The sequence below is a fragment of the Phyllobates terribilis genome, unplaced genomic scaffold, assembly GCF_046119375.1.
Source record: "Phyllobates terribilis strain yellow unplaced genomic scaffold, ASM4611937v1 Scaffold_11__3_contigs__length_659146591, whole genome shotgun sequence".
Classification (NCBI taxonomy): Eukaryota; Metazoa; Chordata; class Amphibia; order Anura; family Dendrobatidae; genus Phyllobates; species Phyllobates terribilis.
Window position 1 is genome coordinate 566,664,027 of NW_027362771.1, and position 20,022 is coordinate 566,684,048.

The following is a 20,022-nucleotide window of genomic DNA, read 5'->3' on the forward strand; positions in this document are numbered from 1 at the left end:
GATCATAGACTGAACATGAGTCAACAGTGTGATGCAGCAGCAAAAAAGGCAAATACAATTCTGGGATGTATTAACAGAAGCATACAGTCTAGATCACGTGAAGTCATTATCGGTCTTTACTCCTCTTTGGTCAGACCTCATCTGGAATACTGTGTACAGTTTTGGGCACCACATTTTAAAAAAGACATAGACAAACTGGAGCAAGTTCAGAGAAGAGCGACCAGAATGGTGACTGGTCTGCAAACCATGTCCTATGAGGAACGGTTGCAGGATTTGGGAATGTTTAGCTTGCAAAAAAGAAGACTGAGAGGAGACTTAATAGCTGTCTACAAATATGTCAAGGGCTGTCACATTGTAGAAGGATCATCTTTATTCTCATTTGCACAAGGAAAGACTAGAAGCAATGGGATGAAACTAAATGGGAGGAGACACAGATTAGATATTAGAAAAAACTTTTTGACAGTTAGGGTGATTAATGAGTGGAACAGGCTGCCACGAGAGGTGGTGAGTTCCCCTTCAATGGACGTCTTCAAACAGAGGCTGGACAGACATCTGTCTGAGATGATCTAGTGAATCCTGCTTTGAGCAGGGGGTTGGACCAGATGACCCAGGAGGTCCCTTCCAACTCTACCATTCTATGATTCTATGATCTAGTCTGCAAATTCATGGAAAAATGTGTTGCGCAAACCCACATCATAAACTGATATGCTGCTGATTATAGCGCCCCAACTGATATTAGCACTAAACAGTATATGAGTTATGTCCTCTACCCCTGTCTCATCCAAGTCCAAACTTTGACTGTTCTCATTCAAAGCTTCATCTGGTAGAAGTTGCTATAACATATATTCCTTAGATCTTGGAGTGCTGTGGCTTAGGGAACAGAGAACATTACTAGGGGTCAGACAAGACAGAAATGTTATTGACAGAATTAAAAGTCCGCAATCACAAAGATAAACTGTTGAGGTGGTGAAGAGTTAAGAATAGTAACTCAACCTGATGGTGTCAGTGTCAGAGGTAACATCCTGCTGTGACTTAGGCTATGTGCCCACAATGCAGATTTTAAGCAGATATTTCCTGAGCGTTTGTTCCTTTCCTTGGCAGAAAAAACGCAAATTTTACATGCGTTTTTTCTGCCAGGAAGAAGCGTTTTTTTCAGCGTTTTTACATGCGTTTATGCATGCGTTTTTTCAAGCGCTTTTCCAAACGATTTTGAGCATCGCTTGGAAAAGGGCTTGACTAGTTGGTCACACAATATAAATCCATGCAACTGGCATGAATTTATATTGTGTGACCGAGATTTCTGCTTAAAATACCGAGGAGAGAGGACGCCGCCGAGGCCGCCGGAGAGGTGAGTATGAATATTTTTTTAAATTTTTTACTTTAGAATTCTTTTTTAACTTGCAGGTACCAAAGTACCCGGGTTGGAGGAGAGTCTTCTCTTCTCCAGACCCGGGTACCATCCGTGCATTGAACCGCATAACATCCGCATGTATACATGCGGATGTTATGTGGTTTAATGCAAGTCAATGGCGGCGATTTCGCCCAATCAAATCGCACAATAAATGGTTGTGCTGCAGATTTTTTTCCGCAATGATAATCCGCAGCGGAAATTTCGGCAGCATGCGCACAGCACATGCGGATTATCATTGGGAAACATGGCAGACATCTTAACAAGCGAGTTTAATGTCTTTCTGCCGCGGAAATACCGTTGCGGAAACGCATTAAATCTGCATCGTGGGCACACAGCCTAAGAGGAGTGATATGCTGTAGTCCATAATGTTCGCTGCTATCTTCTCACTAATATGGATGCCGGAGGCACTAAATTCAAAAGCATGAATATAAAATCAAATAGAGGAGACAGCAGCCGTTTGTGCCCAAATAGTGTTGTAAACTATGTCAGGTCAGGGACCTTGATCTCCCGTGTACAAAGCAGACAGTGGTCGAACATGGGTAAGAATATGTAAAAGTTATTGCTCTTGGGTAAAAAGTGTGGAAAAAATGAAAGCGCAAAAACTAAAATTGGCTGCAATGGGAATTTGTTAAATATACACTGATGGCGCGATTTATCAAGACCTCCATATGGACTGCATTGTATGGAAAAAAAGAAAATAAATAAATTGTTTCTGCCCAGTTTTGAACCGGGGACCTTTCACGTGTGAGGCAAATGTGATAACCACTACACTACAGAAACAGAGCTGAAATCTTGCTCTTCACCAATACAACTCAGCAACATCAATGTCACATTCTACATTGTAATTCACACTATGCAGTTTATGAAATTACAATTAGCTCTTATAGATGGTTGTGATAATATCTTTGATCTCCAAATGATGCTGAAGTTTATTTCGTATTTGTCAATTTTTTTTTACAGGTTTAATAACAATTAGAAATAATCACAAGAGTAAAATACGGTGCGGTGCCGTGATGTAAATACACCTAAAAAGCAGCTGCAAAAAATATAAAAGTGGCATAAAAATGATCATCAAAGTGGGCACCGAAGAGTGTTATCAAAAGGGTTAAATGACTTTGAGCCACTGATCTGACCCTGGCCCCATATCAATATCAGCTCCTGGCATTAACCTGGCATCAAAGTGGGCAAGCGACTATTGGTTATTGATATGGATATCTTGTGTTTTTATAGGGGTTATAAAGGTTATTCCCAAAATATTAAGGTTTCCCCTATTTATCGAAGAGGGGCCAACGTTATTATCGCTAGGGGTCCCACTATGATCCCAAGATTGAAGTGTTTGTGATCCTGCGTATATTAAAGGCGCTGTCTGGTCCAAAATGCTAAGTCTGCAGTCATGCTGTATGACTGCAGACTTATGAATCCCCCCAGCACACGTACTGTGCGCTGCGGGGATTCTCCGGTTTCTAAGCCGGGACCGGAGGGTATGTATGTGTTATACATACTCCTGGTCAGAACCCAGCTAATGGGCGTGGCCTCGCTCCATACACTTGTATTGTGCGCGGCCACGCCCACTGGATGGCCACGCCCACTAGGCGGCTGCATCACTAGACAGGGCGCGGCTTCGCTTAATACAAATGTATGGAGTGAGGCCGAGTCCACTAGTCGGGTTCTGCCCAGGAGTATGTATAACGCATACGTACCCTCATGTACCGGCGAATCCCTGCAGCGGGGGGGATTCATAACTCTGCAGTCACACAGAGTCCCACGACTTGGAAATCCTACAGTATTGTATTGTTGTTGTTGTCCTGCTATGTTATTAGCTTTGCTTTTAGAAGTCTAGAGTAACAGTCACAGCACTGCTGCTGCTGTTGGTGCCTAAGTTGGATCCTATTCCGTGAATTGAATTGTAGAAAACTTGGCACTCGAAAATAAACACGACAATCCAAAGAAAACAAACGTTTCAGTCACATCGACCTTCGTCAGTACAACTGCACACATGAAAAAAGAAAACAATATATATATATATATATATATATATATATATATATACCCATACAAAATGAAAAAAGGTAGATTAAAAGTGGGAAACATCCATCAAAATAAATTTGAACAAAATATTCTCTACAATTTCCTTTAGGCTACGTGCACACTTTTGGTGTGTTTTCGCAGTGCTTTTTCCTTCAAAAACGCTAGTGAATTCTGGTGCCAGCTAATGCAATGACAATCCTGACGTGCTGTGCACATGATCAGGAATTTTCCTGTCAGGATAGTCATTGCGTTTTAATCTGCAGCATGTCAATTCTTTGTGCGTTTTTGCAGCGTTTTTCACCAATTGACTTCAATTGAGTCAGTCAAATCCGCAGCAAAAACACAGGTCTAAAAATATTTGCGGATTTGCTGTGGATTTTTGCTGTGTATTTGACTGACTCAATTCAAGTCAATGAGTCAAAAACGTGGCAAAAATGTACAAAGAATTGTCCGCGAGAGACTACTCCTCCCATCAACCTATGGCGGGAGCAGGCACCGCTGAGGGGAGAAGTAGTCTCTGCTCTGTGTTAAAAAAAAAAAAAAAGTTAAAATGAATTGCAATTAAAATAAAAACACTTCATACTCACTTTCATCATCACGAGTGTCCCACAGCGATCCGATCATCCGTCAGCATTCACACTGACAGGAGCGCGATCGCTCCCGGCAGTGTATAGCGCTGAGCTTCCGGGACGGAGGTCACTGGAGTTCAATCAGCTGATGATCAGCTGAGAGCTCCAGTGACCTCACTTACGGCACCGGTGCTGTGTAAGAATTTTCTCACACAACACTGGTCCAGTAAAGTGAGGTCACCGGAGATCTCAGCTGATCATCAGCTGATGAGCTCCAGTGACCTCGGTCCCGGCAGCTCAGTGCTATACACTGTACATCATTTACAGACAATTGCAGAGTAGCAAGCTAAAGGCTCGCTTATACTTATGCTTATACTCCTGTCAGTGTATAGAGTGCTGTCCTCTAGAACAGTCACACCAATGATTGATGGTGTGACTGCACTAGAAGTGATTCAGATCGTCGTGGGACACTCTGGATTATGTCATCACGTCGGATAGGTGAGGGATATGGTTGTTTTTTATTTTTGTTTTTTTACAGCTGACAATGGCTTCAGCATAATGGGGTTAGGTAAGTATACAGTATTTTTATTTTTAAATAAATGATTAAAACTGTGTGGAATTTTATTTAAAATGAAAGACTTTATTCTTGCGGTGTCTTTATTTCAAATACTTTACTACATGGTTAGTAATGGGGGCATCTTATAGACTCCCTCCATTACTAACCTGGGCTTCATGTCAGCTGCCAATACAAGATTGACATGAACCCCAACCCTACTACCCCACTTGCCACCGCATCAGGGAAAGTGGGAAGACCGGAGGCTAAGCACCAGATTTGGTGCATTTAATGGATGCGCAATTTCTGGGGCGGCTGAGAGCTGATATTATTAGCCTCGTAGGGGGCCAGGATACATGGCTATTAATATTAGCCCGAAGCTTTCTGCCTAGCCTTTGCTAGTTAGATTTTATAGGGGGACCCTACGTCATTTTTTTTCTGAGATCCCCCATGTAATCTAGTAAGCTAGTAAATGCTAAGCAAACAGCTGTGGGCTGTTATTAATAACCAGGAAACATTTTTGGCTAATGGCCCCTTCCCCGGCTAGTAATATCAGCCCACAGTGGTTGGCTTTCCCTCTGCTGGCTATGAAAATGACATGGGAGCCCACACCATTTTTTTAATTTAAGGGTATGTGTCCATGATCCAGACTTAGCAGCGCTTTGGACACAGAATATTTGTGTTGTGTCCAAAATGCTGCGTTCTATTGAATGCAGGTAAATCCGCATGTGTTCACTGAACCATTCGGATTTACCGCATTCAATACATTCTAGTGGTCAAATTTTTGTTGCAAAGACTAGCGAATCCACAAGAGAAATTGACATGCTGAAAGACGCTGCGCATGTCAGTGTCCGTGGGTGATCTGCAGCCTCAAATGCATGCATAGTGGACATGGGATCTATAGAAATACCATCCACTATGCTGTAACATCTGGCCGCTGCATAAATACGCAGCTTCAAACCCGCAGCATTTCCTGATCATGGGCACGTACCCAAACTCACCCACAGCATGTCAATTTCTGTAGTGGAAACGCTAGTCTCCACTGCAGATTTTGATGGAATGAAATATCATTACATGTGATGGATTCGCATGTATTGACAACACAAGTGTGGAATTAGGAGCAATGGGATCAGGCTTAATGGGATTAGGTGTCGCTGACACCTAACTGTAGCTTTAGTAATGAAGAGGTGTCAGCCAGACACCCTCATTACTAAGTAAAGAGATAAATAAACACACACAATGAGAATAAAACACTTCATTTGAAATAAAACAGACACATTCTTTAATCATTTAAATTAGCCAATATACTCATCCCAGGTCCGATGGTAATCAAGGGTTAAAGCAATGTCCCACATTTCTGTTTTCAAATATCTTTATTTAGCTCCGAAAAGCATTCATTGCTGTACAAAAACGCATCAAAAAACGCACCAAAATCAGGGTAAACGCACTTTTTTGCTGCCAAGAGATGCAGAAACCTTGCAGAAATTTCTGCAATCAAATACTGAAAGTGCACACATAGCCTTAGAACTTTGTCCCATCTCTCTCTCTGTAGTCCAGCCCTGATGTATGTAACCCCTCCCTTCTTCCTCAGTTAGTGTTTGTCAGTCATCATTCCAGGTGCATCTCTGTACATCCCTGGCTCAGAATGGTCTTTGCACATGTTGTTGCTGCTGCTGTTGTTTCTGTTGTTCATAATACAAGAATTCAGCCTGAGAATAAACCTCTTCTGGAATCTTCATAAGTCGTGCCTCTGCAGTTGAGTTGTCACAGTCTGACAAAGTTCTTGGTGTGAGTACTGGTACCTACAGACATCCATAGAAATGCTGTCTATGGAGCCCCACGCTTTCATCCTAGTTATGGAGTCAGAGTAAGGTTTTGCATGTCACCTGGGCTGATGTGTTTAGCTCGTCAGTCATAAATGTTCCACTCATGATTATCATTCACACAGTGGAAACTCACAACATGATCTCCTGTGTTGTCGGTGAAACTGCAAGGTTGTGCCTTTCACTATAAATACCATAATAATATTGTTTATAAGCTCCATAAGGCCTTGTTAACATAGCTAATCTGCAGATCAATAGCGTTCTGACTGAGAATTTGCTGCCGGTAACAAATTAACTTTATTCCTCCTGGCAGCCTTGGGCTTTCAGTCAATGAGGTGCAGCCGGCGCGGCTTCAGTCACCGCTCAGTACACAGTGAGTGGTGGCTGTAACTGTGCCTCCAGCACTGACTGACAGCTGACTCTGTACTAATGCATTTCTGTGCTAGCTGTCAGTCAGTGTCGGGACGCAGTTACAGCCACTGATCACTATGCACTGAGCTGTGACTGAAGACATGCCGGCCGTACCTCTATGATAAAAAGCCCAAGACTGCCAGGAGGAGTAATGTTCATTTCCTCCCAGCAGTGGAGCTCACAGTGCGAGTGCCGGGCCGCTTAAGAACGCTATTAACCTGCAGATTTACCCCATGACTGCAGGTTAGTAGCATTTTTTGACAGCAGAGGTTCCATTTAAAGAAGCACACCCATTGCATTTTTCAATGGGTAAACCTGTCTAAAAAAGTGTATATAATGTAGGTAAATTCATACACTCACCAATCGCCATCTTCTCCAGTATCCAGCACCGTTCTGGTCTGAGTCAAGTGATGGTGATTCAGACTTGCCAGCTAACACAGGACTCACACAACCATATATTCACTCATCTGAGAGAATCGGGACGATTATAGAAATGACACTCTTATCATGCTCTAATTAGATATTATTCAGAGTGTGATCTGATTCTCTTGGATGAGGTGAAGATGGAGAACAAAATTTCTCCATCTTCTCCATTGTGTCAGTCCGCGGAAAACGTTCTGCACTAAGATGTCATCGGAGTGCAGTCTGATGGTTTCCACAAACTCATTGACTTGCATAGCCGGGTGCAATCCGAATATCAGATGCAAATCGAGCATGTTGATATTTTTTTGGACATGTGGTCGGCCCTATAGAATAACATTGGTCCGATTGCGATCCGATGTTTTGCCAGATCTCATTCTGATGGAAAAATACGGCCATGTGCACGACACTAACAATGTAAGTCTATGGAACCTCGTGCTTATTTTATAATAGCGACTTCCGACTCACACCTAGGACACAGTCTGAGATGCCAAATCTGAAACACCATCACGGTGATGTGAGATCAGTGGCCCAAACCCTTTAAAATCAACAGGTACTGAATCTGTGAAGATTATCTAATAACCTAATTTGATACCAGCTCTGTTGCCCAGAACCTTTTCTGACCAGGCAGCAATGACCTGCCTTTGATGCGGGACATCCCTAGCTGTCTATCGGTGGTGTGAGATCAGTGGTCCAAAGTCAGTTAACCCTTTAAAAACACCAGTTACCCATTCAAATCTGTGAAAATTGGCTATTTACCCATTTTTGTGCTACTTTTATATTTTTTACTGCTGCTTTTAGGTATATTCACATCAGGGCACCGCATTGTAATTTTATTATTGTGATCATTTCTGGTTATTATTAAACCTGTAAAAAACAAAAAAGAAAATTTTGCAATTAAAATAACTTCTGAATTAGAAACTAACTTCAGTATGGTGGTGTGTAAAGTGTTTTTCATTTCAGTAAGAGCAAATTATAAGGATATGACAAAAAAGCCCGCAAATGACTGGCAAAAATGAGAAAATGCATTACAAAATCAGGCTAGGACTTTTTGCTTTAGGAATTCTGTAATAGCTTAATTCCATTTCCATCACTTTACTACAATACAAATACTAATTTAAAAATAGTACAGGATTGAACCTAGGCGTAGTCTTTTACACTTTTTGTATAATATATATTTGCACTAAACTATAAATAATGTTTAAAAAAAGAGTAATTCCCTGACCGGGAATAGAACCTAGACCGTGGCGGTAAGAGCACCGAAGACTAACAAAAAATTACTTAAAGAAGCACTTCCATCAAAGTTTTTATCCTCTTAATGTCTTGCAATCATCATATTATATAGCACTGTGTACTGACTAATTCTCACGAGCACTGTGGTTCCTGTATGTTCTGCAGTCTGATGAAGACTTATAGCCACTAGTGATGAGCGAGCACTAAATTGCTCGGGTACTGTACTCGTTGCTCGGGTCGAGCACATTGGAATACTCAGGTGCTCGACCTGACCAACGAGCCCAATGTAAGTCTATGGGAAACTCGAGCATTTTTCAGGCGGCTCCCCCTGGCGGTCTGCAGAGGGCCTAAAAATTGCCCAAATCGATGGGAACAGTGCTCAAATGACATGGGAACAGCATGGGGAAGACCCCTGGAAGCATTTCTGACTCCCAGGTCACTGCCTAAAAGTGTGCAAATCATAAGTGATCCTTGGTGCATGCAAAGATGCCTCCCGCCATGCACCTGTCGTTGCAGACTTGCAACAATCACCGTCCACGTCCTTGTCCCAGTGCAGCGTTCAGTTGTCCCTACCCCATTCCTTGGAATGCAATGCCAAGTATGCAGCCAGCCAGCCACCCACCCACAGGCCGCAACACTAAACTGCCAGATTTCTGGGCAAGTGCCATTATTTTTCCCGGTATCGTCTCTGCCTTCCACAAGCACGGGTCCCACAACATTACCCGTGCCCTTCCCAGTGCACTTACTGGGAAGGACCGCCTACCCACAAACACGTGGACAGGTGAATGTGGCCAGGGACGGTACGGAGCCAGTCCACAACTTTTTTTGCTGAGAGTTGTATTTAGCTCGGTGAAAGGACTGGCATAGAGGGAAACCGTATCTACTCTGGGTGTCATTTCTCCGTCACCAGGTTCCGCCCATTGTCACACACGACCATGCCTGGCTGTATGTTCAGCGGTGAGAGCCACAGATCAGGCTGCTGTGTTACAGCTTTCAACAACTTTGCAGGGCTGGGCGGTTTGTCAATTAAGCATTAAGCATGTTATCTTCAGCACAGCCTGTTGCCCCTTGGCCAAGGCAGTGCTACAGTGCTGTCAGTTTGTGACTGATGTGGTCATTTCAGAGATGGAGAAGGAGGTGCCGGAGCTGAACAATTTGATTACATTGAGGTTAAATTGGTGACGCTGTTTTTTATACTAAAGAAAGATCCTATTGTTTTGGTTTTTTTACGTTATTTTTTAAGACAAATGCATTCACCGGGAAATGTAATTTTAACATTTTACAACCTTATCTGGCAATGTGGTGTGTGACACATCATCAGACACATCCTGTTTTATTTATGATGGAGGGACTCTGAAAGTCATAAAGCCTATTTTTATAAGGCCATCAGATGGCCCTTACTATTCTTAAAAGGCCAGCAGTCAGCCCTCGCTATTGTTAGAGAGCCATCAGCCGGTTATGCTTTGTTGTGCTCATTATTAACAAGTGGGACTCCTATACTGTTATTGCGTATCCAGTGACTGCAAGGGCTGCCAAAAATTTGATCGCAACCCAATACCCCTTTGAAGAGACATAGAGGAGGGTCTCAGTAAAAAAAATGTTCCCATTATAAAGGAGCGAGTCTCCTATGGTGGTAATGCCCATGCTGTGACTGCAAGGGCTGCCAAAATTTGAGAAAAACCCCACTAAGAATTTAAAGACACATGGGGGCGGGCCACAGTAAAGACAAATTCCCATAAGAAAGGAGAGAGTCTGCTATACAGTTATAGGGTATGCAGTGAGTCCAACGGCTGACCAATTTTAGGAAAAAACCCACTAAGAATTTAAAGACATGTAGAGCAGGGCCACAGTAACAAGGTACGACATGTTCCCATTAGAAAGGAGAGTGTCTGCTATACAGTTATAGGGTATGCAGTGAGTCCAATGGCTGACCAATTTTAGGAAAAACCCCACTAAGAATTTAAAGACACATAGAGCAGGGCCACAGTAACAAGGTACGACATGTTCCCATTAGAAAGGAGAGGGTCTGCTATACAGTTATAGGGTATGCAGTGAGTCCAATTGCTGACCAAATTTAGGAAAAACCCCATTAGCAATTTAAAGAGACATAGAGCAGGGCCACAGTAACAACAAATTTCCATTAAAAAGGAGAGAGTCTCCCATAGTGTTGGCCTATGCAGTGAATGCAAGGGCTGCCAAAAATTTAGAGGCACTTCAATGCCCCTTGGAAGAGAAGTGTAGGAGGGCCTCATAAAAAAATGTTCCCATTAGAAAGGAGCGGGCCTCCTATACTTGTAATGCCCATGCACAAGTGTATGGGCTGACAAACATTTACCCCTGGGGGGTATACATGAACATACTGTATAATTATTTTTTTTTACAGGCATCATAAACACCCTTTAAAAAAATGATGTGGGTGTTGCATCACGGACCACGGTCACCTTGGTGATATGGTGGTGGAGGATGAGGAGATGGAGGAGGACAAGAGCAAATAGCCAAAATCAGGAAGCGTATACCCATGTGTGGGTGTGAAAAGGTGCATGGGAATACACCTCCCAAGAAAAGACACTGGATTTGAGTTTATGTTACGCTGCTATCATTCGGTGGTGTTGAGAAGTCTGGCCCAATCCAGCCCTTGTTCATTTTTATAAGAGTCAGCCTGTCAGCATTTTCAGTTGACAGGCAGATGCGCTTAGTTGTAATTCCACCAGCGGCACTAAAAACCCGATCTGATAAAACGCTGGCGGCAGGGCAGGCCAGGACCTCTAAGGCATAGAGAGCCAGTTCATTCCACGTATCCAGCTTGGTACCCAATAATTATAAGGCACAGAGGAATCACGGAGGACGTTGGTGCGGTCGGCAAGGTACTCCCTCAGCATCTTCCAAAACTTTGCACTCCTTGTGAGAGTACCCCGTGCCTCAGGGCCTGTGCGATGGGAGGGTCTGAGAAAACTCTCCCAGAACTTTGACAGTGTTCCCCTGCCTCTGCTGGATTGAAGTTGTCTCTCTCGCCTGTACTCCTTGGTTGTCCAACGAAGTGTGCCCTCTGCCGCCAGCATTTTCAGATGGGAATTTTTTTAATAGTTCCGCAACAAGGGCCTTCTGGTACAGCCCCATTTTTGTAGACCTGTCCGCCTCAGGAATAAGAGATATAAAGTTCTCACCAACCAGTAATGACTGTCACCCAAAATTTAGAGAACGTGAGGGTCATGGGAAAGGCAGGGTGACATAAACTCAGCCATGCGTGCCAGACTACTAACAGGCAAGACTTCCGTGTCCTCACCAAGAGGATGACTGACCATGCTCTCCTCCGCCTCCTCCTCTCTGTCCTCTGGCCATCCACGCTGAACAGACAGTATGACAGCTGTGCAGGTAGTACCATCTATGGTGCATGAAACTAGCTCCTGTCCTTCCTCCTCCTCCTCTTACTCATTGTCACCCAATCCACATTGGGATGAGATGAGGCTTGGCTGTGTGCAATCACCCTGTATGGTTCCTTGCTCCATCTCATCATGCTCCGCCTGCAATGCATCCTCTTTGATTGTGAGCAGAGAGCGTTTCAGAGGACAGAGAAGCAGGATGGTGACACTAAATATGGCGTCATTGCCGCTCACCATCTTGGTGGAGTCCTCAAAGTTTTGGAGGATGGTACATATGTCTGACATCCATGTCCACTCCTGAGGTCTTATTTATGGAGTCTGAACTGAATACCAACGGCCTTCTTGATGCTGGTAGTCAACAACTGCCCTCTTCTGCTTTAATGTCTTTCCCTGATTGCTCATTTTGCTTGGGTCAACGGTCTCTGTGTTTTATGAAGATTTGTTTTACCCATATAATAAGCAGATATCAGATAATTTGTGCTATTGAAAAGGAGTTGAAGGCTACATTTTATGCAATTTGAGATCTTGCAAAATTGTATATTTCTGCCCGGTTTCAAACCGGGGACCTTTCGCGTGTTAGGCGAACGTGATAACCACTACACTACAGAAACCTAACTGATAGCTGACACTTAGCCTGTACAATTCGGAGACATCAATGTTATATTCCAAATCGTATAATTGTTGTTTACAGCATCCAGTATGATATTACAATTAGTCCTTCTAAATGGTTGTGATGATATCTCTGATCTCCAGTGGTTTACAGTGCGGTAAGAGCACATTATGGATTGTTGTTGTAAGGATGTGATAAAAATCCTGTAAATGGCTGGAAAACATAAATATATTTCAGCATCAGATTCTAGAGACACGCACGCGCTCGTGCACACACGTACGTATAAAATAACAAATATGCCGAGAAATTTTGCGTTAGAAAATCTGTTATAGTTTTATTCCGTTTCCTTGTCAATCATTTTACTAGAATAATAATAATAATCTTAAAATAGTAATGTGCTATATTTTCACGTGAGCCTAGCCTCAGTCATTTATACATATTGTATCATATATATTTAATAAACTGAGCTAAAATAATATATGTAAGAAAAAAACAACCATTCCCTGACCGGGAATCGAACCCGGGCCACGGCGGTGAGAGCGCCGAATCCTAACCACTAGACCACCAGGGAAACTGAGCAAAGAGCCTGTGACACGCTCAAGTCTAGTCTGCAAATTCATGGAAAAATCTGTTGCGCTAACCCACAAGATAAACTGACAGTCGACATGTTTCTGATGTAAAATCTGCGCTGTATATTGATTTTCTGCAATGAGGTTGAAATTTGTTACATTTTTTGTGTGAGATTTATTTCTTTTTTTGCGTTTGTTCTTTGACTAGATATTTTGTTAAATGATGTTAATCTTTTTTGTGTGTCGGCACAAGCAAATTTTTACTTCTCGAATATAAAACGACAGCATTAAGTTTTTGTTTTTCAAATCCAAACTGACAAAAATGGAACAAACAAATAGAGAAGGTTCAAGAACTCGATAAATGTGTAAAAAAGGTAAAAACTCCAAAAGTCACAAAAACACGACTAATAAAAATACCCCCGCTCCCTCCCTGGGATGTACTATTATGTCCTGGTTACCCGGGGCAATTGATATAGATGATTTATCCTATAGGTCACCAATATCAGATTGGTGGGAGAGAACTACGGGGGCATCATAATATGTGGGGGTTCACAAATTGTGTGGAGCATCATATACTATGGGGGCATCATAATGTGTGTTTGAGGGGCTTTGGTGGGATCATATTGTGTGTGCAGAAGTACACGGGCATGTTACTGGATGTTTGCAGATATCACACAGTATGGAGGGGCATCATGGTGGCGTCATACTATGTGGAAACACTAAGGTCACGGCCCCACTATCAGTATTTGGTCAGTATTCAGTCAGTATTTTTTCTCAGGAGTGGGGGCCAAAACCAGGTGAGGAACAATCAGAGAAAAGGTATAATAGAAACAAGTCACCAATTCTGCATTTATCACCCACTCCTGGTTTTGGCTCCCACTCCTGAGAAAAAATACTGACAGAATACTGACTAAATACTGATAGTGGGGCCATGGCCTAAGGGGAACTTTTTCTATGTGGGTGCTCAAAAAGGCCTAAGTTAAGAGCATGGTTTACAATAAGCAAACTTTATCACAATATGTGTTGCTTTTTACTGTTTTTCACAGGTAGGATCCGCTCTCCAGTCCATTGTCTACACAAGTTGCATCCATGAGTCCTTATTAAAATACAATATGAGAACTGTACAGTCATTGCAAAACTTACAATAGGTCCAATCAGAGAAAAGCAAACAAATCCTTACCCTTGGATTAATATGGCAATTAAAGGGTTATTCCTTGCTGATAAGGTGATAGCATGTTAGTTCCAATGCTGATTGGAAAAAGGGCAAAAGTCTGGTTTAGTACTGCTTTCCCTTACCTGATTTTTCTGACAGAGTTGCTCTTTAGCACATGGTATTGCTGGAGAGGCTTATTCTAGGAATGGGCAGTTCTGCTGTACCCTATACAGCTGGGTTTAGGGTTTACATGTCAAATTCTGGCCCGCAGGGTGGTTTTATTTGACCAGCGACACCAGAACCACCACCCCTATGTGGGGCTATTACTTTGCATGAAGGACTATGTGGGGCCCATTATATTGTATGGAGGACTATGTGGGGCCATTATTCTGTGTGGAGGACTATGTGGGGCCATTATTCTGTGTGGAGGACTATGTGGGGCCATTATTTGTATGGAGGATTATGTGGGGTCATTATTCTGTATGGAGGACTATGTGGGGCCATTATTCTGTGTGGAGGACTATATGGGGCCATTATTCTGTATGGAGGACTATGTGGGGCCATTATTCTGTATGGAGGACTGTGTGGGGCCCATTATTCTGTATGGAGGACTGTGTGGGGCCCATTATTCTGTATGGAGAATTATGTGGGGCCATTATTCTGTATGGAGGACTCTGTGGGGCCCATTATTCTGTATGGAGGAATATGTGGGGCCCATTATTCTGTGTGGGGCCCATTATTCTGTATGGAGGACTATGTGGGGCCCATTATTCTGTATGGAGGACTTTGTGGTGCCCATTATACTGTATACTGGTTGGCCCATGACTTTGTCGAAGTTTTTCATTTTGGCCCTCTGTGTGTTTGAGTTTGACATCCCATGTTTAGGGAGTTTAAGAGGTTGTATAAGGTGATAACATAACATCTGGGCTGCATCTGCCATGAGTTGAGTTGAAAATCTTGCCTCAGCCAGTGGTCTTAGGTGTCTCTTAGGGACCGGCAAAATGCTACTGATCCTGACTCTGACCTAGATGCACTGGCACCAGTAAAACAACCATTTAGTTGGCTCCACCAGGTGCTGGCGGCATCACAGTCTGATAGTTCACGGGCCTCACAGGCGCATGTTGCACACTGCGCATCTGCTCAAAACACGTCCTGTCTCCTGTTAGGATGTGTTGTGCACTTGTTGCTACCATCTGCCTGCTGAAGAAGATATAGCCAGACACATTGAGCACATGGAAGTCCCGGTAAAGGAGCAAAATGAGACATCATAGAGAATTGCTCTAAAACAGCCAAGGCAGTAGTAAATCCTGGTGCCCCAGGAAGATCTACAACAAACTCCATAGAAATTTCAGCCCAAAATTCTTAAAGAGGTTGTCCACTATTGGGACAACCCCTTCGTACTCTGAATGCTTGCCCCCGTTAAAATAAAAACACCTATAATCACCTCCTGTGCCAGCGTAGATCCAGCAGTGTCAGAAATTATCTTCCTGGTGACTCACATGAGGTTGTTATTTCATGTAGCCCTGCGTCCAATTAGCACTGGGGTCACTGTCCCCACCTTTGGATGTATAAGTGATCAAGAGGAAGTGAGCGGCCAGCCACAGCTCTCACTCCCTTTTGATTAATTACACGTCCAAAGGAGGGAACAGTGACGCCATGTTTACTGTGGGGAGGGATGATGATTACTCTACATCAGGAGTGGGATTCTCCAGGGGTGGGGATTCCTAGGGACTACAGTGCTTGGGCCGGCTGCGGGCCCTTTAATTCCTCCTTACAGAACGAGCATGGGCACGCAGCATTCACTACTGAATGCTGTGGCATATGCAATGAAGTATTACGTCCTGACACTGGCCACAGGCAGCATCAGGTGATGCTTAGTGGGCAGAGTTAGCGCAATCTGCACTCCCATCCCTTTGTTAAAGACAGTGTTTTCAGTGTCTCCTATGTGATGTATATGCACTAGTCCCAGTGTCTCCTATGTTATGTATATACACCAGCCCCAGTGTCTCCTTTGTGATGTATATGCATCAGTATCAGTGTCTCCTATATGATGTATATGCATCAGCCCCAGCGTCTCCTATGTGATATATATTCATCAGTCCCAGTGTCTCCTATGTAATGTATATGCATCAGCCCCTGCGTCTCCTATGTGGTGTATATAAATCAGTCCCAGTGTCTCTTATGTAATGTACATGCATCAGCCCCAGCGTCTCCTATGTGATGTATTGCATCAGTCCCAGTGTCTCCTATGTAATGTATATGCATTAGTCCCAACGTCTCCTATGTGATGTATATGCTTCAGTCCCAGGGTTTCCTATCTTATCTATACAGCAGTCTTGCTGTTGCCTATGGGATGTAAACAACAGTCTCTGTGTCTCCTATTTGATGAATATAAAGCAACATTAGTGTCTCCTATGTGATGTATACAGCAGTATCAGTGTATCCTATGTGTTATATAGACAGCAGTCTGTGTTTCTGAAGTGATGTATACAACAGTCTCTGTGTCTGGTATGTGATGTCTACTTCAAAGCAGTTGTGAGTAGCAACATCATCATCAATACCACCCAACATTACACTTCTCAGCAAAGAGAAGCAGCTCCCTCCATCAAATAGAGATGAGTTAATTGTTTGACCAAATACAGCAGAATAATTATCAAAGTTATAATTTTGTATGACCTGTGAACAGTGCCTGGACAAGGTATTTTGGTGCCCTAGGCAGATGAACCCAATGGTGCCCCCCTCCCTACTAATGAACCCTCAGCCCCCAAACAAAGGATTGGGTCAGAAACTAAGGTAACAGGGCCCCTAACGTACCCCCTTATCCCTCCAATGGGTCAGATAATAAGCTCTGATGACCACTTCCACTAGAATTGTTACCTCTGTCACCAAAAAATACCAGCAAAAGTAAAAAAGTGGTGTACTTTAGGGGTGAGGCTCAACAAGGAGTGCAATTCAAAGTTAGATATAGATTCATTCATTGTTTGTGGATCATTTACACAACACCAGGGACAAATAGTGATATTCATACCTGACGTCTAGTGTTAAGAGAGCACTAAAATGCTCGGGTGCTCGAAGCTCGGGCCGAGGTCACTGTGATACTCGGGTGCTCGACCCGAGCAACGAGCCCAATGTTAGTCTATGGGAGACCCGCGCATTTTTGCGGCGTCACCCCCGGCAGTCTGTAGAAAGCCTAAAAAGTGCCCAAAACGATAGTGACAGTGCTCAAATGACATGGGGACAGCATGGAGATCGCCCCAGGAAGCATTTCTGACCCCCAGGTCACTGCTGTCAACAACGTGGTCAGAGGTATTAAGCCACTTTTACGGGCTCAATAAAATGTTCAAAAACAAAACTGAAACGGTTTTCCTGTGAAATATGTTAAGGAACTTCCTTTCCAGGGTAAAGACTTGTGTATAAGGTAAAATAAATAACCAAAAATACTCCTCCACACCTTGGGCTATGTTCACAAGTACCATTTTTTTAATGCATTTTTGCACTTTTGTATTGCTTTCAACCATGACAAATGCATTCACCGGGAAATGTCATTTTAACATTTTACAACCTGGACTATACTTGCATCTCCACCAGTAAAGGTACCGAAGCGAACCCCCGTGTGAGTGTCTGTCATTTCTCCCTGACCCGTCCTGGCTGTCTCTCACCTGTACTACCATCCATTTCCCCATGCTGCCCTGAGGCCCGCTCCACCTGTGGGGAGCCGTTCCATCATAAGCTGCCCTAACATCTGCCTCAGAGGACTGCTCCGCAGCGGCGGCTCCCTTTAGCCGCATTCCACAGGTGGCGTCACAAACACTTTACAAATTCCCTATAAATAATTCCCCTTTTTGTTGACCGCCCTGGGCCATGGACCGGGCCAGCCACCGTGATATTCTCCCCCACCAGCATCCAAAGGCCCGGCTGCCGAGTACCCCATTGCCCCGGGGGCGCGTCAACTTCTGGCTTCACGAACAGGATTTCGTGCCCGTTGCAACGAACAGGATTCCGTGCCTGTTGCCACCGGGTACTGTGCGCCTTAAAAGACTGTAACACTTACTGTGGTGAAGATTTCCCGCCATTGCCGAGGTTTCCCGCCATTATCCGCCATTTTCCTGTCGCTGCGCGGGAAGAAGAGGGGTGTAACCGCGGGAACTGGAGAGGCGTAACCGCTGGAAGCGCGCGAAGCCCAGGCCCCGCCTCGCGCCTTGATGCTGAACCAGGAAGCGTCAGGTCCTAGAAGGAGACCGATGTCAAGCGCACACTCTAACGTCAGCCGCGAGGGAGACGCAAGGTCCTGGAAGGAGACCGTCGCCTGCGGAGCTGCGGCCTACCCGATCCAAGTAAAGGAGGTAGGCTACGATTAACTAGGGGGGCGCAACCATGGCCGACAACCAGCAAGTCGCCGGAGCACCAGTTAATGCTCCTGATGCTCAACTTGCTCCCGGCGCTGCACAGGCCGGAGCGGCCGCCCCACCAGCAGGGGTCGTGACTCCGTTGATACCCATGGCCCTGCCGTATATCCCTGGAGCGAAATGGCTTCCCCAGTATGATGGCAAACCAGACACCCTGTCTGGGTTCAAGAGAAAAATATGCGGTGTACTGGACATGTATTCTATGACTGGTAAGCAGAGAGCCGCTGTTGTGCTGGGACAATTGACTGGTGCCGCAGAGCGGGAAATTGAAATCTGGCCAGCCGCAGGCCAGGAATCAGTATCCATTATCTTTAAGAGACTGCAAACTGTCTTTGAAAACCGCACAAAGACAGATCTCCGGATGAGGTTCTACCACTGCGTCCAGAAACCTGAGTACAGTATCCGGGACTACGCCTGGCGCTTGCAGGAAGCCCTGTGGGCCCTAAAACAGGTTAGTCCAGCCAGCGTACAGGATGAGAATAAAATGCTGACGGAACAGTTCATCCGGGGGTTGAGGTCCCAGGAGGAGAGCAGAACTGTACGGTGGTGGGCTTTAGATCATCCAGACGCCACCTTTGACCCTCAAAGACATGGCTATTAAGGGTCTACAGCCCCTGGAAACATCAGGGACTGCTATCCAGCATTACCAGGGTGGGACCACCCCAGTGCCCGCAGCACCCACTGCTCCTTCATTGACGGCTGAAACAAAAATGCAAACAGTGCCCCCTAGCGAGCTGGATAGCCTGCTCTCTAAAGTGCACCAGCTAAGTAAAACCTTGGCCACTGTCCTGAGCACCCTGCAGCTACAGACGGAGCCGGAAGGAAGGATCCTACTCGCCGATAGCCCTGAGGATGTTCCCTGGATGAGGAGAAGAAGGAGAACAACGCCACCCCGGAGGAGGACAATGCCACCCCGTGGGAGGACCAACGACTAACGCCGCCCTCCAGGAGACTTCATCTGTTACCGTTGCCACAAAGCAGGCCACACAGCGTGGAACTGTCTTTTAAACGAGCAAACCCTGGTGCCGAGGGCCGACACCCAGGAGTAAATGAACCAGGCCCATCAAGCTGGTACCATCGGTTCGTAGGAGGGAGGCCTTTCCTGTCCATCGTGCTGAACGGCATTGCTACACGTGCGTTACTGGACACCGACTCACAGGTAACCATCATACCTGATGTCCTCTACAAAAGGTAATGGTCCATACATGAACTCCGCCAGCCCCGAACCTCTCTATGTATGCCTCTAACGGCCTTCCTCTTAACCTAGTCGGGGTTAAGGACGTGACAGTGAAGGTGGGGAGAGTAGAACTAAAGGACCAAGGACTGATTGTAGTAGAATTTAACCCTGGTGATACAGACTTGTATATGATAGTTGGTACGAATATTGTTGGTAACTGTTTGGGAGAAGTGTTGTTCTTGCTCCAACAGATTGCTGACACTGCCAAACCAGGGCAGA

The 20,022-nt window shown here is 44.6% G+C and overlaps 3 non-coding genes across 3 annotated transcripts; all 3 read right to left on the reverse strand.

The window, feature by feature from the left end:
• Window positions 1–2,118: 2,118 nt before the first annotated feature.
• Window positions 2,119–2,191, reverse strand: TRNAV-CAC (transfer RNA valine (anticodon CAC)). Its single transcript has one exon. It is a non-coding gene; the product is annotated as a tRNA-Val (tRNA).
• Window positions 2,192–12,366: 10,175 nt separating this feature from the next.
• On the reverse strand, window positions 12,367–12,439 carry TRNAV-AAC (transfer RNA valine (anticodon AAC)). The gene has a single exon. It is a non-coding gene; the product is annotated as a tRNA-Val (tRNA).
• A 498-nt stretch (window positions 12,440–12,937) lies between these two features.
• TRNAE-CUC (transfer RNA glutamic acid (anticodon CUC)) lies at window positions 12,938–13,009 on the reverse strand. Its single transcript has one exon. It is a non-coding gene; the product is annotated as a tRNA-Glu (tRNA).
• Between the last annotated feature and the right edge of the window lie 7,013 nt (window positions 13,010–20,022).